Raw genomic sequence first — 13,245 nt, forward strand, 5'->3', positions numbered from 1 at the left:
AGGTTCTTTTGCAGCTGTACAGGGCCCTGGTGAGACCACACCTGGAGTACTGTGTGCAGTTCTGCTCTCCAGATTTGATTCTGGCTATTGAGGGAATGCAGCGTAGGTTCACCAGGTCAATTCCTGGACTGGCGGGATTACCTTACACTGAAAGACTGGAGCGACTGGGCTTGTGTGTACCCTCGAGTTTAGAAGACTGAGAGGGGATCTGATTGAGACATTTCAGATCATCAAAGGATTGGACACTCTGGCGGCAGGAAACATGTTTCCGCTGGGGTGAGTGCCGAAACAGAGGACACTGCTTAAAAATACGGGGTAGACCATTTAGGACAGAGATGAGGAGAAACTTCTTCACCCAGAGAGTGGTGGCTGTGTGGAATGCTCTGCCCCAGAGGGCAGTGGAGGCCCAGTCTCTGGATTCATTTAAGAAAGAGTTGCATAGAGCTCTCAAGGATAGTGGAATCAAGGGTTACGGAGATAAGGCAGGAACAGGATACTGATTAAGGATGATCAGCCATGATCATATTGAATGGTGGTGCAGGCTCGAAAGGCAGAATGGCCAACTCCTGCACCTATTGTCCTCCTTTCCTGACTGCCACCCGCAGACAGCGTGCAGCCCCAATCCCTTTCTTTCCGTCTTTCTCGCTGATTTCGGCAGCGCTCCGCTCTCCTCCCCTCCCTGTCTGGTGCCTGCAGGCGACTGATGGCGGACAGCAGCAGCAGCAGCAGCAGCAGCAGCAGCAGCAAAAATAACCTGCCGCTCCATTGCGTGGCACAACACAAGTGCAGAGGGGTGACTTGAGCAGCCCCTGCTGGCGGAAAAAGCCTACTGCACCTGGTATTCCCAGGCGGTCTCCCATCCAAGTACTAACCAGGCCTGAGTCTGCTTAGCTTCCGAGATCAGACGAGATCGGGCGTTTTCAGACTAGTATGGCCGTAGGCACCGGCCCCTTCCTTTTCTCCCTACTTCAAGGCGTGCTGGCCAGCCACATTTTCTTTGCTGCTCTTTCTCTTTATCCCCTTTGTTTTTTTTTTCTCTTTTCTCTTTGCTCTTCCTCCTCTGTGCGTGCTTCCCTCCCTCCGTCCCTCCAGCTGCCTTTCAGCCAGCCCTTGCCCACCAGGCTCCTGTAGTCTCCCACATCCCCACGCAGGCCAACTGCAAGCCCTCCCCCTGCTTCATCAGGCTGCAGCCTGCATTCTCTCATCCTTCCGCACTCCTCCACGCCTCCCTTTCCCAATGGCAGGCAGTGGCCAGGGGGGTACCGCAGGGATCACTACTGGCACCGCAGCTTTTTACCATATATCTTAACCATCTACAAGATGCTATTAGCCATAACATTAGCAAATTTGCTGATGATACTAAGCTGGCTGGCAGGGTGAAATGTCATCAGGATGTTAGCAGATTACAGGGTGACCTGGACAAGTTAGGTGAGTGGCCAGATGCAATTTAATGTGGATAAATCAATGGTTACCCACTTTGGTGGAAGGCAGATTACTACCTAAATGGAATCAATTTAGGTCAAGGGGCAGGACAGAGAGATCTGGGGGTTCCTGTACACCACTCAATGAAGGTAAGCATGCAGTACAGCAGGTAGTGAAGAAGGCTAATAGCATGCTGGCCTTCATAACAAGAGGGATGGAGTATAGAAGCAAAGAGGTTCTTTTGCAGCTGTACAGGGCCCTGGTGAGACCACACCTGGAGTACTGTGTGCAGTTCTGCTCTCCAGATTTGATTCTGGCTATTGAGGGAATGCAGCGTAGGTTCACCAGGTCAATTCCTGGACTGGCGGGATTACCTTACACTGAAAGACTGGAGCGACTGGGCTTGTGTGTACCCTCGAGTTTAGAAGACTGAGAGGGGATCTGATTGAGACATTTCAGATCATCAAAGGATTGGACACTCTGGCGGCAGGAAACATGTTTCCGCTGCTGGGTGAGTGCCGAAACAGAGGACACTGCTTAAAAATACGGGGTAGACCATTTAGGACAGAGATGAGGAGAAACTTCTTCACCCAGAGAGTGGTGGCTGTGTGGAATGCTCTGCCCCAGAGGGCAGTGGAGGCCCAGTCTCTGGATTCATTTAAGAAAGAGTTGCATAGAGCTCTCAAGGATAGTGGAATCAAGGGTTACGGAGATAAGGCAGGAACAGGATACTGATTAAGGATGATCAGCCATGATCATATTGAATGGTGGTGCAGGCTCGAAAGGCAGAATGGCCAACTCCTGCACCTATTGTCCTCCTTTCCTGACTGCCACCCGCAGACAGCGTGCAGCCCCAATCCCTTTCTTTCCGTCTTTCTCGCTGATTTCGGCAGCGCTCCGCTCTCCTCCCCTCCCTGTCTGGTGCCTGCAGGCGACTGACAGCGGCACAGCAGCAGCAGCAGCAGCAGCAGCAGCAGCAAAAATAACCTGCCGCTCCATTGCGTGGCACAACACAAGTGCAGAGGGGTGACTTGAGCAGCCCCTGCTGGCGGAAAAAGCCTACTGCACCTGGTATTCCCAGGCGGTCTCCCATCCAAGTACTAACCAGGCCTGAGTCTGCTTAGCTTCCGAGATCAGACGAGATCGGGCGTTTTCAGACTAGTATGGCCGTAGGCACCGGCCCCTTCCTTTTCTCCCTACTTCAAGGCGTGCTGGCCAGCCACATTTTCTTTGCTGCTCTTTCTCTTTATCCCCTTTGTTTTTTTTTTCTCTTTTCTCTTTGCTCTTCCTCCTCTGTGCGTGCTTCCCTCCCTCCGTCCCTCCAGCTGCCTTTCAGCCAGCCCTTGCCCACCAGGCTCCTGTAGTCTCCCACATCCCCACGCAGGCCAACTGCAAGCCCTCCCCCTGCTTCATCAGGCTGCAGCCTGCATTCTCTCATCCTTCCGCACTCCTCCACGCCTCCCTTTCCCAATGGCAGGCAGTGGCCAGGGGGGTACCGCAGGGATCACTACTGGCACCGCAGCTTTTTACCATATATCTTAACCATCTACAAGATGCTATTAGCCATAACATTAGCAAATTTGCTGATGATACTAAGCTGGCTGGCAGGGTGAAATGTCATCAGGATGTTAGCAGATTACAGGGTGACCTGGACAAGTTAGGTGAGTGGCCAGATGCAATTTAATGTGGATAAATCAATGGTTACCCACTTTGGTGGAAGGCAGATTACTACCTAAATGGAATCAATTTAGGTCAAGGGGCAGGACAGAGAGATCTGGGGGTTCCTGTACACCACTCAATGAAGGTAAGCATGCAGGTACAGCAGGTAGTGAAGAAGGCTAATAGCATGCTGGCCTTCATAACAAGAGGGATGGAGTATAGAAGCAAAGAGGTTCTTTTGCAGCTGTACAGGGCCCTGGTGAGACCACACCTGGAGTACTGTGTGCAGTTCTGCTCTCCAGATTTGATTCTGGCTATTGAGGGAATGCAGCGTAGGTTCACCAGGTCAATTCCTGGACTGGCGGGATTACCTTACACTGAAAGACTGGAGCGACTGGGCTTGTGTGTACCCTCGAGTTTAGAAGACTGAGAGGGGATCTGATTGAGACATTTCAGATCATCAAAGGATTGGACACTCTGGCGGCAGGAAACATGTTTCCGCTGCTGGGTGAGTGCCGAAACAGAGGACACTGCTTAAAAATACGGGGTAGACCATTTAGGACAGAGATGAGGAGAAACTTCTTCACCCAGAGAGTGGTGGCTGTGTGGAATGCTCTGCCCCAGAGGGCAGTGGAGGCCCAGTCTCTGGATTCATTTAAGAAAGAGTTGCATAGAGCTCTCAAGGATAGTGGAATCAAGGGTTACGGAGATAAGGCAGGAACAGGATACTGATTAAGGATGATCAGCCATGATCATATTGAATGGTGGTGCAGGCTCGAAAGGCAGAATGGCCAACTCCTGCACCTATTGTCCTCCTTTCCTGACTGCCACCCGCAGACAGCGTGCAGCCCCAATCCCTTTCTTTCCGTCTTTCTCGCTGATTTCGGCAGCGCTCCGCTCTCCTCCCCTCCCTGTCTGGTGCCTGCAGGCGACTGATGGCCGGCACAGCAGCAGCAGCAGCAGCAGCAGCAGCAAAAATAACCTGCCGCTCCATTGCGTGGCACAACACAAGTGCAGAGGGGTGACTTGAGCAGCCCCTGCTGGCGGAAAAAGCCTACTGCACCTGGTATTCCCAGGCGGTCTCCCATCCAAGTACTAACCAGGCCTGAGTCTGCTTAGCTTCCGAGATCAGACGAGATCGGGCGTTTTCAGACTAGTATGGCCGTAGGCACCGGCCCCTTCCTTTTCTCCCTACTTCAAGGCGTGCTGGCCAGCCACATTTTCTTTGCTGCTCTTTCTCTTTATCCCCTTTGTTTTTTTTTTCTCTTTTCTCTTTGCTCTTCCTCCTCTGTGCGTGCTTCCCTCCCTCCGTCCCTCCAGCTGCCTTTCAGCCAGCCCTTGCCCACCAGGCTCCTGTAGTCTCCCACATCCCCACGCAGGCCAACTGCAAGCCCTCCCCCTGCTTCATCAGGCTGCAGCCTGCATTCTCTCATCCTTCCGCACTCCTCCACGCCTCCCTTTCCCAATGGCAGGCAGTGGCCAGGGGGGTACCGCAGGGATCACTACTGGCACCGCAGCTTTTTACCATATATCTTAACCATCTACAAGATGCTATTAGCCATAACATTAGCAAATTTGCTGATGATACTAAGCTGGCTGGCAGGGTGAAATGTCATCAGGATGTTAGCAGATTACAGGGTGACCTGGACAAGTTAGGTGAGTGGCCAGATGCAATTTAATGTGGATAAATCAATGGTTACCCACTTTGGTGGAAGGCAGATTACTACCTAAATGGAATCAATTTAGGTCAAGGGGCAGGACAGAGAGATCTGGGGGTTCCTGTACACCACTCAATGAAGGTAAGCATGCAGGTACAGCAGGTAGTGAAGAAGGCTAATAGCATGCTGGCCTTCATAACAAGAGGGATGGAGTATAGAAGCAAAGAGGTTCTTTTGCAGCTGTACAGGGCCCTGGTGAGACCACACCTGGAGTACTGTGTGCAGTTCTGCTCTCCAGATTTGATTCTGGCTATTGAGGGAATGCAGCGTAGGTTCACCAGGTCAATTCCTGGACTGGCGGGATTACCTTACACTGAAAGACTGGAGCGACTGGGCTTGTGTGTACCCTCGAGTTTAGAAGACTGAGAGGGGATCTGATTGAGACATTTCAGATCATCAAAGGATTGGACACTCTGGCGGCAGGAAACATGTTTCCGCTGCTGGGTGAGTGCCGAAACAGAGGACACTGCTTAAAAATACGGGGTAGACCATTTAGGACAGAGATGAGGAGAAACTTCTTCACCCAGAGAGTGGTGGCTGTGTGGAATGCTCTGCCCCAGAGGGCAGTGGAGGCCCAGTCTCTGGATTCATTTAAGAAAGAGTTGCATAGAGCTCTCAAGGATAGTGGAATCAAGGGTTACGGAGATAAGGCAGGAACAGGATACTGATTAAGGATGATCAGCCATGATCATATTGAATGGTGGTGCAGGCTCGAAAGGCAGAATGGCCAACTCCTGCACCTATTGTCCTCCTTTCCTGACTGCCACCCGCAGACAGCGTGCAGCCCCAATCCCTTTCTTTCCGTCTTTCTCGCTGATTTCGGCAGCGCTCCGCTCTCCTCCCCTCCCTGTCTGGTGCCTGCAGGCGACTGATGGCCGGCACAGCAGCAGCAGCAGCAGCAGCAGCAGCAGCAAAAATAACCTGCCGCTCCATTGCGTGGCACAACACAAGTGCAGAGGGGTGACTTGAGCAGCCCCTGCTGGCGGAAAAAGCCTACTGCACCTGGTATTCCCAGGCGGTCTCCCATCCAAGTACTAACCAGGCCTGAGTCTGCTTAGCTTCCGAGATCAGACGAGATCGGGCGTTTTCAGACTAGTATGGCCGTAGGCACCGGCCCCTTCCTTTTCTCCCTACTTCAAGGCGTGCTGGCCAGCCACATTTTCTTTGCTGCTCTTTCTCTTTATCCCCTTTGTTTTTTTTTTCTCTTTTCTCTTTGCTCTTCCTCCTCTGTGCGTGCTTCCCTCCCTCCGTCCCTCCAGCTGCCTTTCAGCCAGCCCTTGCCCACCAGGCTCCTGTAGTCTCCCACATCCCCACGCAGGCCAACTGCAAGCCCTCCCCTGCTTCATCAGGCTGCAGCCTGCATTCTCTCATCCTTCCGCACTCCTCCACGCCTCCCTTTCCCAATGGCAGGCAGTGGCCAGGGGGGTACCGCAGGGATCACTACTGGCACCGCAGCTTTTTACCATATATCTTAACCATCTACAAGATGCTATTAGCCATAACATTAGCAAATTTGCTGATGATACTAAGCTGGCTGGCAGGGTGAAATGTCATCAGGATGTTAGCAGATTACAGGGTGACCTGGACAAGTTAGGTGAGTGGCCAGATGCAATTTAATGTGGATAAATCAATGGTTACCCACTTTGGTGGAAGGCAGATTACTACCTAAATGGAATCAATTTAGGTCAAGGGGCAGGACAGAGAGATCTGGGGGTTCCTGTACACCACTCAATGAAGGTAAGCATGCAGGTACAGCAGGTAGTGAAGAAGGCTAATAGCATGCTGGCCTTCATAACAAGAGGGATGGAGTATAGAAGCAAAGAGGTTCTTTTGCAGCTGTACAGGGCCCTGGTGAGACCACACCTGGAGTACTGTGTGCAGTTCTGCTCTCCAGATTTGATTCTGGCTATTGAGGGAATGCAGCGTAGGTTCACCAGGTCAATTCCTGGACTGGCGGGATTACCTTACACTGAAAGACTGGAGCGACTGGGCTTGTGTGTACCCTCGAGTTTAGAAGACTGAGAGGGGATCTGATTGAGACATTTCAGATCATCAAAGGATTGGACACTCTGGCGGCAGGAAACATGTTTCCGCTGCTGGGTGAGTGCCGAAACAGAGGACACTGCTTAAAAATACGGGGTAGACCATTTAGGACAGAGATGAGGAGAAACTTCTTCACCCAGAGAGTGGTGGCTGTGTGGAATGCTCTGCCCCAGAGGGCAGTGGAGGCCCAGTCTCTGGATTCATTTAAGAAAGAGTTGCATAGAGCTCTCAAGGATAGTGGAATCAAGGGTTACGGAGATAAGGCAGGAACAGGATACTGATTAAGGATGATCAGCCATGATCATATTGAATGGTGGTGCAGGCTCGAAAGGCAGAATGGCCAACTCCTGCACCTATTGTCCTCCTTTCCTGACTGCCACCCGCAGACAGCGTGCAGCCCCAATCCCTTTCTTTCCGTCTTTCTCGCTGATTTCGGCAGCGCTCCGCTCTCCTCCCCTCCCTGTCTGGTGCCTGCAGGCGACTGATGGCCGGCGCAGCAGCAGCAGCAGCAGCAGCAGCAGCAGCAGCAGCAAAAATAACCTGCCGCTCCATTGCGTGGCACAACACAAGTGCAGAGGGGTGACTTGAGCAGCCCCTGCTGGCGGAAAAAGCCTACTGCACCTGGTATTCCCAGGCGGTCTCCCATCCAAGTACTAACCAGGCCTGAGTCTGCTTAGCTTCCGAGATCAGACGAGATCGGGCGTTTTCAGACTAGTATGGCCGTAGGCACCGGCCCCTTCCTTTTCTCCCTACTTCAAGGCGTGCTGGCCAGCCACATTTTCTTTGCTGCTCTTTCTCTTTATCCCCTTTGTTTTTTTTTTCTTTTCTCTTTGCTCTTTGCTCTTCCTCCTCTGTGCGTGCTTCCCTCCCTCCGTCCCTCCAGCTGCCTTTCAGCCAGCCCTTGCCCACCAGGCTCCTGTAGTCTCCCACATCCCCACGCAGGCCAACTGCAAGCCCTCCCCCTGCTTCATCAGGCTGCAGCCTGCATTCTCTCATCCTTCCGCACTCCTCCACGCCTCCCTTTCCCAATGGCAGGCAGTGGCCAGGGGGGTACCGCAGGGATCACTACTGGCACCGCAGCTTTTTACCATATATCTTAACCATCTACAAGATGCTATTAGCCATAACATTAGCAAATTTGCTGATGATACTAAGCTGGCTGGCAGGGTGAAATGTCATCAGGATGTTAGCAGATTACAGGGTGACCTGGACAAGTTAGGTGAGTGGCCAGATGCAATTTAATGTGGATAAATCAATGGTTACCCACTTTGGTGGAAGGCAGATTACTACCTAAATGGAATCAATTTAGGTCAAGGGGCAGGACAGAGAGATCTGGGGGTTCCTGTACACCACTCAATGAAGGTAAGCATGCAGGTACAGCAGGTAGTGAAGAAGGCTAATAGCATGCTGGCCTTCATAACAAGAGGGATGGAGTATAGAAGCAAAGAGGTTCTTTTGCAGCTGTACAGGGCCCTGGTGAGACCACACCTGGAGTACTGTGTGCAGTTCTGCTCTCCAGATTTGATTCTGGCTATTGAGGGAATGCAGCGTAGGTTCACCAGGTCAATTCCTGGACTGGCGGGATTACCTTACACTGAAAGACTGGAGCGACTGGGCTTGTGTGTACCCTCGAGTTTAGAAGACTGAGAGGGGATCTGATTGAGACATTTCAGATCATCAAAGGATTGGACACTCTGGCGGCAGGAAACATGTTTCCGCTGCTGGGTGAGTGCCGAAACAGAGGACACTGCTTAAAAATACGGGGTAGACCATTTAGGACAGAGATGAGGAGAAACTTCTTCACCCAGAGAGTGGTGGCTGTGTGGAATGCTCTGCCCCAGAGGGCAGTGGAGGCCCAGTCTCTGGATTCATTTAAGAAAGAGTTGCATAGAGCTCTCAAGGATAGTGGAATCAAGGGTTACGGAGATAAGGCAGGAACAGGATACTGATTAAGGATGATCAGCCATGATCATATTGAATGGTGGTGCAGGCTCGAAAGGCAGAATGGCCAACTCCTGCACCTATTGTCCTCCTTTCCTGACTGCCACCCGCAGACAGCGTGCAGCCCCAATCCCTTTCTTTCCGTCTTTCTCGCTGATTTCGGCAGCGCTCCGCTCTCCTCCCCTCCCTGTCTGGTGCCTGCAGGCGACTGATGGCCGGCACAGCAGCAGCAGCAGCAGCAGCAGCAGCAGCAGCAAAAAAACCTGCCGCTCCATTGCGTGGCACAACACAAGTGCAGAGGGGTGACTTGAGCAGCCCCTGCTGGCGGAAAAAGCCTACTGCACCTGGTATTCCCAGGCGGTCTCCCATCCAAGTACTAACCAGGCCTGAGTCTGCTTAGCTTCCGAGATCAGACGAGATCGGGCGTTTTCAGACTAGTATGGCCGTAGGCACCGGCCCTTCCTTTTCTCCCTACTTCAAGGCGTGCTGGCCAGCCACATTTTCTTTGCTGCTCTTTCTCTTTATCCCCTTTTTTTTTTTTTCTCTTTTCTCTTTGCTCTTCCTCCTCTGTGCGTGCTTCCCTCCCTCCGTCCCTCCAGCTGCCTTTCAGCCAGCCCTTGCCCACCAGGCTCCTGTAGTCTCCCACATCCCCACGCAGGCCAACTGCAAGCCCTCCCCTGCTTCATCAGGCTGCAGCCTGCATTCTCTCATCCTTCCGCACTCCTCCACGCCTCCCTTTCCCAATGGCAGGCAGTGGCCAGGGGGGTACCGCAGGGATCACTACTGGCACCGCAGCTTTTTACCATATATCTTAACCATCTACAAGATGCTATTAGCCATAACATTAGCAAATTTGCTGATGATACTAAGCTGGCTGGCAGGGTGAAATGTCATCAGGATGTTAGCAGATTACAGGGTGACCTGGACAAGTTAGGTGAGTGGCCAGATGCAATTTAATGTGGATAAATCAATGGTTACCCACTTTGGTGGAAGGCAGATTACTACCTAAATGGAATCAATTTAGGTCAAGGGGCAGGACAGAGAGATCTGGGGGTTCCTGTACACCACTCAATGAAGGTAAGCATGCAGGTACAGCAGGTAGTGAAGAAGGCTAATAGCATGCTGGCCTTCATAACAAGAGGGATGGAGTATAGAAGCAAAGAGGTTCTTTTGCAGCTGTACAGGGCCCTGGTGAGACCACACCTGGAGTACTGTGTGCAGTTCTGCTCTCCAGATTTGATTCTGGCTATTGAGGGAATGCAGCGTAGGTTCACCAGGTCAATTCCTGGACTGGCGGGATTACCTTACACTGAAAGACTGGAGCGACTGGGCTTGTGTGTACCCTCGAGTTTAGAAGACTGAGAGGGGATCTGATTGAGACATTTCAGATCATCAAAGGATTGGACACTCTGGCGGCAGGAAACATGTTTCCGCTGCTGGGTGAGTGCCGAAACAGAGGACACTGCTTAAAAATACGGGGTAGACCATTTAGGACAGAGATGAGGAGAAACTTCTTCACCCAGAGAGTGGTGGCTGTGTGGAATGCTCTGCCCCAGAGGGCAGTGGAGGCCCAGTCTCTGGATTCATTTAAGAAAGAGTTGCATAGAGCTCTCAAGGATAGTGGAATCAAGGGTTACGGAGATAAGGCAGGAACAGGATACTGATTAAGGATGATCAGCCATGATCATATTGAATGGTGGTGCAGGCTCGAAAGGCAGAATGGCCAACTCCTGCACCTATTGTCCTCCTTTCCTGACTGCCACCCGCAGACAGCGTGCAGCCCCAATCCCTTTCTTTCCGTCTTTCTCGCTGATTTCGGCAGCGCTCCGCTCTCCTCCCCTCCCTGTCTGGTGCCTGCAGGCGACTGATGGCCGGCACAGCAGCAGCAGCAGCAGCAGCAGCAGCAGCAGCAAAAATAACCTGCCGCTCCAGTGCGTGGCACAACACAAGTGCAGAGGGGTGACTTGAGCCCCTGCTGGCGGAAAAAGCCTACTGCACCTGGTATTCCCAGGCGGTCTCCCATCCAAGTACTAACCAGGCCTGAGTCTGCTTAGCTTCCGAGATCAGACGAGATCGGGCGTTTTCAGACTAGTATGGCCGTAGGCACCGGCCCTTCCTTTTCTCCCTACTTCAAGGCGTGCTGGCCAGCCACATTTTCTTTGCTGCTCTTTCTCTTTATCCCCTTTGTTTTTTTTTTCTCTTTTCTCTTTGCTCTTCCTCCTCTGTGCGTGCTTCCCTCCCTCCGTCCCTCCAGCTGCCTTTCAGCCAGCCCTTGCCCACCAGGCTCCTGTAGTCTCCCACATCCCCACGCAGGCCAACTGCAAGCCCTCCCCCTGCTTCATCAGGCTGCAGCCTGCATTCTCTCATCCTTCCGCACTCCTCCACGCCTCCCTTTCCCAATGGCAGGCAGTGGCCAGGGGGGTACCGCAGGGATCACTACTGGCACCGCAGCTTTTTACCATATATCTTAACCATCTACAAGATGCTATTAGCCATAACATTAGCAAATTTGCTGATGATACTAAGCTGGCTGGCAGGGTGAAATGTCATCAGGATGTTAGCAGATTACAGGGTGACCTGGACAAGTTAGGTGAGTGGCCAGATGCAATTTAATGTGGATAAATCAATGGTTACCCACTTTGGTGGAAGGCAGATTACTACCTAAATGGAATCAATTTAGGTCAAGGGGCAGGACAGAGAGATCTGGGGGTTCCTGTACACCACTCAATGAAGGTAAGCATGCAGGTACAGCAGGTAGTGAAGAAGGCTAATAGCATGCTGGCCTTCATAACAAGAGGGATGGAGTATAGAAGCAAAGAGGTTCTTTTGCAGCTGTACAGGGCCCTGGTGAGACCACACCTGGAGTACTGTGTGCAGTTCTGCTCTCCAGATTTGATTCTGGCTATTGAGGGAATGCAGCGTAGGTTCACCAGGTCAATTCCTGGACTGGCGGGATTACCTTACACTGAAAGACTGGAGCGACTGGGCTTGTGTGTACCCTCGAGTTTAGAAGACTGAGAGGGGATCTGATTGAGACATTTCAGATCATCAAAGGATTGGACACTCTGGCGGCAGGAAACATGTTTCCGCTGCTGGGTGAGTGCCGAAACAGAGGACACTGCTTAAAAATACGGGGTAGACCATTTAGGACAGAGATGAGGAGAAACTTCTTCACCCAGAGAGTGGTGGCTGTGTGGAATGCTCTGCCCCAGAGGGCAGTGGAGGCCCAGTCTCTGGATTCATTTAAGAAAGAGTTGCATAGAGCTCTCAAGGATAGTGGAATCAAGGGTTACGGAGATAAGGCAGGAACAGGATACTGATTAAGGATGATCAGCCATGATCATATTGAATGGTGGTGCAGGCTCGAAAGGCAGAATGGCCAACTCCTGCACCTATTGTCCTCCTTTCCTGACTGCCACCCGCAGACAGCGTGCAGCCCCAATCCCTTTCTTTCCGTCTTTCTCGCTGATTTCGGCAGCGCTCCGCTCTCCTCCCCTCCCTGTCTGGTGCCTGCAGGCGACTGATGGCCGGCACAGCAGCAGCAGCAGCAGCAGCAGCAGCAGCAGCAGCAGCAAAAATAACCTGCCGCTCCATTGCGTGGCACAACACAAGTGCAGAGGGGTGACTTGAGCAGCCCCTGCTGGCGGAAAAAGCCTACTGCACCTGGTATTCCCAGGCGGTCTCCCATCCAAGTACTAACCAGGCCTGAGTCTGCTTAGCTTCCGAGATCAGACGAGATCGGGCGTTTTCAGACTAGTATGGCCGTAGGCACCGGCCCCTTCCTTTTCTCCCTACTTCAAGGCGTGCTGGCCAGCCACATTTTCTTTGCTGCTCTTTCTCTTTATCCCCTTTGTTTTTTTTTTCTCTTTTCTCTTTGCTCTTCCTCCTCTGTGCGTGCTTCCCTCCCTCCGTCCCTCCAGCTGCCTTTCAGCCAGCCCTTGCCCACCAGGCTCCTGTAGTCTCCCACATCCCCACGCAGGCCAACTGCAAGCCCTCCCCCTGCTTCATCAGGCTGCAGCCTGCATTCTCTCATCCTTCCGCACTCCTCCACGCCTCCCTTTCCCAATGGCAGGCAGTGGCCAGGGGGGTACCGCAGGGATCACTACTGGCACCGCAGCTTTTTACCATATATCTTAACCATCTACAAGATGCTATTAGCCATAACATTAGCAAATTTGCTGATGATACTAAGCTGGCTGGCAGGGTGAAATGTCATCAGGATGTTAGCAGATTACAGGGTGACCTGGACAAGTTAGGTGAGTGGCCAGATGCAATTTAATGTGGATAAATCAATGGTTACCCACTTTGGTGGAAGGCAGATTACTACCTAAATGGAATCAATTTAGGTCAAGGGGCAGGACAGAGAGATCTGGGGGTTCCTGTACACCACTCAATGAAGGTAAGCATGCAGGTACAGCAGGTAGTGAAGAAGGCTAATAGCATGCTGGCCTTCATAACAAGA

At 52.2% G+C, this 13,245-nt stretch overlaps 8 non-coding genes across 8 annotated transcripts; all 8 read right to left on the reverse strand.

Annotated features, from left to right (window-relative positions):
- Positions 1 to 823: 823 nt before the first annotated feature.
- Positions 824 to 942, reverse strand: LOC132811959 (5S ribosomal RNA). The gene has a single exon (XR_009643413.1). It is a non-coding gene; the product is annotated as a 5S ribosomal RNA (ribosomal RNA).
- A 1,536-nt stretch (positions 943 to 2,478) lies between these two features.
- On the reverse strand, positions 2,479 to 2,597 carry LOC132811961 (5S ribosomal RNA). The gene has a single exon (XR_009643415.1). It is a non-coding gene; the product is annotated as a 5S ribosomal RNA (ribosomal RNA).
- A 1,535-nt stretch (positions 2,598 to 4,132) lies between these two features.
- On the reverse strand, positions 4,133 to 4,251 carry LOC132811962 (5S ribosomal RNA). The gene has a single exon (XR_009643416.1). It is a non-coding gene; the product is annotated as a 5S ribosomal RNA (ribosomal RNA).
- A 1,538-nt stretch (positions 4,252 to 5,789) lies between these two features.
- On the reverse strand, positions 5,790 to 5,908 carry LOC132811963 (5S ribosomal RNA). The gene has a single exon (XR_009643417.1). It is a non-coding gene; the product is annotated as a 5S ribosomal RNA (ribosomal RNA).
- A 1,543-nt stretch (positions 5,909 to 7,451) lies between these two features.
- LOC132811964 (5S ribosomal RNA) lies at positions 7,452 to 7,570 on the reverse strand. Its single transcript, XR_009643418.1, has one exon. It is a non-coding gene; the product is annotated as a 5S ribosomal RNA (ribosomal RNA).
- A 1,545-nt stretch (positions 7,571 to 9,115) lies between these two features.
- Positions 9,116 to 9,234, reverse strand: LOC132811965 (5S ribosomal RNA). Its single transcript, XR_009643419.1, has one exon. It is a non-coding gene; the product is annotated as a 5S ribosomal RNA (ribosomal RNA).
- A 1,535-nt stretch (positions 9,235 to 10,769) lies between these two features.
- On the reverse strand, positions 10,770 to 10,888 carry LOC132811966 (5S ribosomal RNA). The gene has a single exon (XR_009643420.1). It is a non-coding gene; the product is annotated as a 5S ribosomal RNA (ribosomal RNA).
- A 1,546-nt stretch (positions 10,889 to 12,434) lies between these two features.
- Positions 12,435 to 12,553, reverse strand: LOC132811967 (5S ribosomal RNA). Its single transcript, XR_009643421.1, has one exon. It is a non-coding gene; the product is annotated as a 5S ribosomal RNA (ribosomal RNA).
- Between the last annotated feature and the right edge of the window lie 692 nt (positions 12,554 to 13,245).

Source organism: Hemiscyllium ocellatum, unplaced genomic scaffold (genome assembly GCF_020745735.1).
Source record: "Hemiscyllium ocellatum isolate sHemOce1 unplaced genomic scaffold, sHemOce1.pat.X.cur. scaffold_2472_pat_ctg1, whole genome shotgun sequence".
NCBI classification, from domain to species: domain Eukaryota; kingdom Metazoa; phylum Chordata; class Chondrichthyes; order Orectolobiformes; family Hemiscylliidae; genus Hemiscyllium; species Hemiscyllium ocellatum.